The sequence below is a fragment of the Egretta garzetta genome, unplaced genomic scaffold, assembly GCF_000687185.1.
Source record: "Egretta garzetta isolate BGI_Z169 unplaced genomic scaffold, ASM68718v1 scaffold136, whole genome shotgun sequence".
Classification (NCBI taxonomy): Eukaryota; Metazoa; Chordata; class Aves; order Pelecaniformes; family Ardeidae; genus Egretta; species Egretta garzetta.
This window is the reverse complement of record NW_009260066.1, coordinates 2,570,857-2,578,474: the sequence shown is the minus strand read 5'-3', so window position 1 is coordinate 2,578,474 and position 7,618 is coordinate 2,570,857.

Sequence of the window (7,618 nt, the reverse complement as noted above, 5' to 3'; positions counted from 1 at the left end):
ACTCCTATATAATAGAATAATTAGAAACATTTTGAGCCATGGGAGAGAAAGACAAGGCCAGAGACCTGGCAATCTTGGAAGGAGAATGGATAAACATGAAGAAGTCTCACAGAGTCAATGTTACAAGTTGGAAAGGTAATTTCAGTGGAAAGGTCACTCACATGTCGGTGAGCTAACAGTCAGGAAAAATAACCCCACTGTGTTGTGGTTTAACCCGGCTGGCAACTAAGCATCATGCAGCCGCTCGCTCACTCCCCCCCTCCCTCAGTGGGATGGGGGACAGAATTGGGAAGAAAATAAAAGGTTAGAGCCAAGGGCTGAGATAAGAGAAAATAATAATAATAGTAATAATGAGAATGACAACAGAATATACAGAATATATATAAAACAAGTGATGCACAATGCAATTGCTCACCGCCCGCCAACCGATGCCCAGCCCATCCCGAGCCGCGATCACTCCCCAAGCCGCGATCAGTCCCCCAGCAGCGATCACTCTCCCCATGACCGACCAACCGACCCTCCCCAAGCATGATGTTCTATGGTATGGAATAGCTCTTTGGTCAGTTTGGGTTAGCCGTCCTAGCTGTGCTGTACTCCCAGCTTGTTATGCACCTGGCTGAGCAGAAGAAGCTCAAAAAGTCCTTGAGTAGTCTGAGCACTACTTGGCAACAACTAAAAACATCAGTGTGTTATCAACATTCTTCTGGTACTAAATCCAAAACACAGCACTATGCTAGCTACTAGGAAGAAAACTAACTCTATCCCAGCCGAAACCAGGACACAATGTGATTAAACTTTTGTTTCACTTTGATTGAGCAAGGCAGCGTGCTTTGATAACTAGCACGTGAGGAGAAACAAGGTCCGAGTCCTAAGCAGAAGGAGAGCAGCAGCAGAAAGGCACAGCACTGTGTGCTGTATCTTGGTATGGAATACAGCCTAAAAAGGACTCTCAAAAATATAAATATATGAGGAACTCCCAGAAACCTGTTACACATTCAAAAGTAATTTTTCACAAATGCTAGCGCCTGAAGTCTGGGGTCTGCAGGAAAATTGAGGTCAGACTTTTCACCCCAGCTACAGTCTACAGAGCTGTGTTTCGGAAGGAAAACAACAGGAATGAATATGACAGCTAAAATGCCAGGTTTCTTGAACAGTAAATCCGTATCTGAGCACAAACAAAGCTGCACTGATTTATGCTGCTGACTCTCTCCCATAAGTGCTGCTGACATAAAAGACTCCCCACTGAAGAGCGCCTAACAGCCCCCTTCCTCCCTGCAGCACAAAACTGCCAGGAAATTCCAGCTACCCAAGAAGCTGAACTCCTGAAATGAAAGCTACCATTCAGAACAAGTTGTGCAAGGAAACAGCACTGAAGCTTAGCATCTAAGCCATATCTGCATCATGAAATCTTTCAGATTTGCCTTGGTGGGATTTTGGCATAGGACAACCACAGTTCACACCTGTGTTTCTGAGATACTGTGTTAAATCTGAACATCTCAATATTTTTGATGGGAAGCCATAGGTTTGATGCTGATTTCTTATCTATTGTACCATAAATCTAGCGGAGGCATTTCTGATGCAGGGAGATACAGTAAGATTGGGGTCACATTGTATTTGAAGAAAATTCCAGCATACTTCATACTTTTTTGTACCTTTTTAAAGCTGGACTTGCACAAGATAAGATGGATGTTGTAATGATTTATGAACATCCGCACAGCAAAGACTGCTCATAAAACCCTTGTATAACAAACCTGCAGATAATCCTGAACCCTAGAATTTAAGACTGTTCTATTGCCAGTATTTCCCTGGCCATTTTTTATAATAGTAGGTTATTTTGTCTATTCCTTTCCTACAGTAAATCCCATGTCAAATTATATGCAAGGAAAAACATTCTGGAGAGTAAATCACTATAACAAGCTTCAGGATATGAAGCTTCAGGGTGGGTTCATCAATGAACTGCTGCCTGGGGAGAGGTCTGAGGAGGTGAGTCTAGCCCATGCAAGTTAAAGTGGAAAATTGTGTGATGTCAGTTACGACATATGACCAGAGATATATGTATGCTAAAATCTTTCAAATTTATTTTGGAGAGGAATTTTCACAAAATAATGTAAATTCATGCCAGTGATAATGTCAGATGACAAAGGTATCAGTCTCATATGCCAATGCTGCAAATCCATTTGCAGAGTAGATGAACCCTTATTCACATGCTTAACTTCACTCTTGTTCTTAACTAGTACAATAGCTACATGTATTTTTTATTCATCTTGTCTAATTTGTCAGTCCCTTCAGTTTTAAAATCACAAAAGATGGTTTCTGGTTTTTTCCATGCATTACTAAAATTGGAACCTATCTCTGCTTTCTTGCTGCCTCTATCTATCCATCTTCTTAGTGTATTCCCCAAGCTGCTTCAAAAATGAAGCGGTAAAAATATACAGAGTGATAAATCAAACGTAAACAAAGCTATCTATAGTCTGAAGCTGCCTTATGATATTCCTAGGCTGTTTATTATGAAGCATATTATTTTCATGGTGAAGAAAACAGATGACCCCTCTATCTAAAAGACAATTTGGAAGCAGAGCCAGGTACTAGACTTTAATTGCCATTTCTACAGTCTCCTTTCAACACAGGCTTTTAGGATGTGCACAGTAATCCTGTGAATCAGTGAATAAATTAATTTTTAATACATCATGGGAGATGGAAAAAATATTTTGAAAAATTTATGTATAGAATATTTTAATTGGCTGGCCTGTATTACTACAGTCTAATGTCAAATGTTAATGGCACGAGCTAAGACAGAAGTTCTTGGCTTTCTCAGCAGTGGCACAGCTTTCTCAGTCATGTATTGAGTAGTTATTAATTAATGATAAGATGGTAGTGGAAACAAATAGTACCAAACTCTTACTGAACGTTTTCCAAGCAACAAGTAACATCTTTTAAACATCTCATCAGAGAAGGGTGTCTCCGCAACATGCATTATTATTGTGCCTATCTTGTCAACTGGACTGTTATCATCAGACAGGATTGATAAGAGCCCATATTAGATCTATGTCAAGATCCAATCTAAGTCAAGATCTAATCTTTTCTTGGGCAAGATCTAATATATACTTTTAAGTAAAAATGCCAAAGGTAAAAACTGGTATCATATGATGATTTGCTTTGTTAATTCAGACACCCATGAACTCATGCTAGCATAGGTAATTGCATGATTTTTTCACTTGAAAGTGTGAATAAAATGGCTAAAATGAAATCATACTGTGCCGTGATTTACATTATTATTATGAACAAATTTAAGTTTTAAAACATAACATTCCAATTCCTTCCCTTACTGCTGAGCTCTTAAAAGGTACCAAACCCTGTAAGTGAACATTAGCATGCACACAAGGCACAAGAGTAAAAGAAGCTTACATTTTGGCAGTCATTTTCATTTGGGTTATCCCAAGCAGCTCTAACTGCTTCTCATCTACCAATAGAAGGTATTTACATTTTCCTTTGTCAGTCTAGATAACTTGCTCTTTCGGCCCAGCTATTTTTCCAGTTCTTGGCTCCAGCTCTCCCTTTAGTGAGTATTATAATGTTCAGCAAAAGAAATCCAGCTGGTTGAATGAAGACTCTACATAAATTAAATGGGAAACTTGCAGCATGCCAGTTTTTCATCTAAACAACATGTGCATTTAAGTCTGGGTAACAAAACTCCTATGGCTTCAAGATTTTGTTTATAGGCACTTCTGACAAAAGACCCTGCAAAATGTTAACAGATCTACATCTATTTTATCTTGAAGTAGTTTAAGGCAATATAAGCCTAAAAGTAGGGGCATCCAATAGTTAGCATCTGAGAGACCTAGAAGTCTGCTGGTCTTTTAAATACTTATTCAGAAAGAAATGGAGTTAAAAACTAGGAGAGTTTATCACCCTGTCTGCAAGCTGAGCTATGCTTTATACCACACTTCAGAGGTCAAAGCCTCCTGCATCTAGGAAATTTCTTTCCACAAAACAAGTCCCTCAAGTCCTCTTTGGGTCTTCAAACACTTTATTGGCATAAAAGGACCAGAACAAAGATGACCATTTTGCCCATTTTAACCAGTTGAAGTTTTGCCCAGAAAAGTTCTGTCATGTGAGTCAAAACATGCATGAAATATTTCAACTGGGAGGTTGTTAATATTTTGTATATGTAATACCTAAGCAGTAATTTGTAAAAATCATTCTCTGAAGAGAAACTTTATTTCATCTTTTCTTGCCGTTTTAGATAATATATAACAACAGCTTCTTGAGGATTTTTTGGTCATTCTTGCTTTGTCTTCTTTTTCTTCCTTAGCACAATAATGTCCTTGCTGGACAAGAAATACAGAGATAAGGCTAAAATTACATTATTTCTTCTTTACCTTGATTGTGTCTTATACTGGAATACAGCATAGCACTAAGCAATGTCTTCAAATCAGGCTTTAGAAAGTTAAAAATAAATTTTTGTCTTCAGTGGGATTTTTCAAAGCATAGTAATGGAATTAGAAGACCCCCACTGAAATTTTATAGAAAGTAGTCCCAGTCACATTTATGTTGTGGGTTTAGAAAATTCCTGCCTCTGTATCAAAATGTACTATGCAATTTTTTGTTACCATAATACCGTAGAAACACAAACATGTGAGTTAGCAGGACTACTCTTGCTGAATTTGTTCTGATCCTAATTGTCTTAGAAGACAAATTGCTTTTTTTTTGTTGTTGTTCTTCAGTGCAACACCTGTTACTTTGAAGTTTCCTTCATGGATTGTGAAGAATCATTCCAGCGCCACAATCCAAAAACCAAATTCTTCTCTGTGGCATCCCCAGTGGGAGGTGCCCTTATTTGTAGATCATCACCATTAGTCAATACAAACAAATTAAGCTTCTCCTTTCTCATCTGCAGGTCACCCTCCACAACATCCCTTTTCTTCTATCATTTTACCCTGAGCGTAAACCAAAACTATTTTGAACATTGAAACAGTAACAGTCCCTTTTAAGCTGGTAGGAAGTTCACACTGCATCTTTATTTCTAAAGTGTAAAATCCTGGACCAAGAGAAGGATAGGCATTTTCATGGAGAGTCAGAATTTCACCCAAAATGTGTCATATCTGTCAATGTTTCAGATTTTCAAAGGTATGTATTATTTGGAATTTTCTATGACATTTCTTCCTCCCTTTCAACTGCCCACGTGGATTTCCAACAGCTTACTGTCTTTGGTGCTAGATATGCCTGCTGTGAGTTAATTATGATCAGTGAGATAATACAAAAGGTATTTTGTTCTGATTCAGTCAGCATGCAAACGCTTTCTGGCACAAACATCACTGTGAGTGAGAAGTGAGAATTTTATTTTCTGTGAATCCTCTGTTGGTGAATTTTGGACTAGGAAATCCAAGAATAAATGGGACAGTAGCATAATTGGAACAAAGTCACTAAAACTGAGCAAAAATGTGCAGCATTGGACTAGCTCTTCTACTAGAAGTGCTAAACTTTTCATATTTATGCATATAGCTAGGCCAAACATGGCTATATGGCACTCCACTGCTTCCATTAACCTTCATGGCATGGACAGGCATTACCTCCACAGATCATTAGCCATGGACTGGTATCTTCTACAGGCTTCTAGACAAATCTAGTAGTGCTAGTTAATTTAATTCACAGAGAATGTGATCTTTAATTTCTTACAGGTCCAAATGGTCACTAAAAAGGGAGACAATTCTTTCCAGATCTTCGTGTCACTCTTGGACTCCTCAGTACCAATGCATTTTCCAGTTCTGGGAACACCCGACACATGTGTTCGTGTGACAAGAGGCTACCTTGGCAACTTGCCTCTGTTTCCCAATACCATACCTCCCTTAGCACTGCAGTTCTGGGAAGAACTGTTAATAGGAAAGGCTCGCTGGGCAAGTGAGGCTGTCAAGGAAGGAGGTGGAAGAAATGGGAAAGTATGAGGTAAATGAGCTAATCACAAGGCAGAGACAGAATATTTTCCAGGATAAGTGTCAGATCTTTTATTCCATGGAAATCTTATTCAGAGTCTGAAAAAAGTGAATCTTTACCAATCTAAGATGAGATCTTGGCATGAGGAAGCTACAAGCACCTGAAGGACATCGATTCTGAACAGTAAAGACAATACTTTGCGATTCAGTATTCCTACAGAGCAAGACTGATAATGTCTGCAAAATAAAAATCCCCCCCCTTCCCCCAAATTCCCCTTCACTCAGTGGTGTGCTACTTGTGTCACTGGCTTTATTAAAAAAAAAACTAATGTCCAGCTTTCTGTAGGGAAAAGATATCAGTATTACATAGATTTCCTATTTATTTACTTGGAAAAGTTTAATAGAGCAAAGACAGATTGGTACTTTTTCTTCTTACTGGAAGCATTGATACTCATACTGATTAGAGTATTCTCATTGGAGACTCTCTTACTAAGCAGAATACAGAAAACCAGTATGTGTCATCTTTCCCATTCTCAGCTGTTGGTGCACAGACACACAGCACTGGGAGGAGAATGAAGTGGAAATCTTAACTATTACACTGACATTCATAGCCGTGTAATTTCTGCAGGGCATAGGAAACATTTTTTTTTTACTCCAGGCTTATCACAGAAGATTGATTCTTTCCTCAATTTACCCAGAATAAGATATAGTCTTCAGACAAAAGCATATGTCCGCTAATAAATAAATAAATAAATAAATGTGCTTTTTGTGTTGGTTTTGGAGGAATTAAAACAAGGACTGCCCGGCTGGCAATGGTGTCATGTGCAATAATCTGGTCATTGTAAAGCCATATCTGGTCCTAATTCCCAACCCAACACCAGATGTTTTCAAGGCATGTTCCCTTGCAAGTCTGCTTCGCTGGAGAACAATAATGCAGGGATTTCAGCTTCCATGTTTCATCACCTCATCATGGTTGTTAGAGAATAGTGAGAGGGATTTGTGAGCTGTAATGCTGCCAAAGGCAGCTACAGTGGCCAAGGGGGGATTTACAGGAGGGTTGAAGTCATGGGCTGCAAATTCAGCCCTTGGTGGGGCTGGGGCAGCTGTGCCTGGCCCAGGGTCAGGGGGTCCCTCTCCCAGAGCATCCCAGGAAGGCATGGCAGGATTTGGCATCCCTCCAGCCAGCAGTCTGCAACACCCGGCCACTCTCACACGGATCAGGTTGTGGGAGACTCAAGCCTCCAGCCAAGCCCCAGTAATTTGGAGGAGCTGGACTTAGTGATGAGGCAGAAGATGTGAACGTTACGAGCAGGCCACTGTGCATCAGCCTCTCCTTCCAAAAAGCTCTTGACAGTTGGCTTCATGGCTCCTTTCCCCACGATGTCCCAACAGGTACCCCTGGACAGCTGGCAGCTGGGTGGGAGCACAGACTCCAGAAAACCTCCAGTCCCTGCTTCTGGCTCAATAAATTGTGTTTTCTGTTCTTCTGCCTCTCCATGTCTATCAGGGCTTACAAGAACAGTAAATCAGGGATGGCTGGCCCCACTGTTACGCATGAGCCCTGCATGAGCAGCATGGAGCATGCATTCAGAGCTCCCTTATTAAAAAAAGAAGGGTTGTTGCAAGCTCGACCCGTGTCACACCAGAGGTGCTGGCTCTCCTCTCCAGCTACAGCTCTCCTCTTTTCT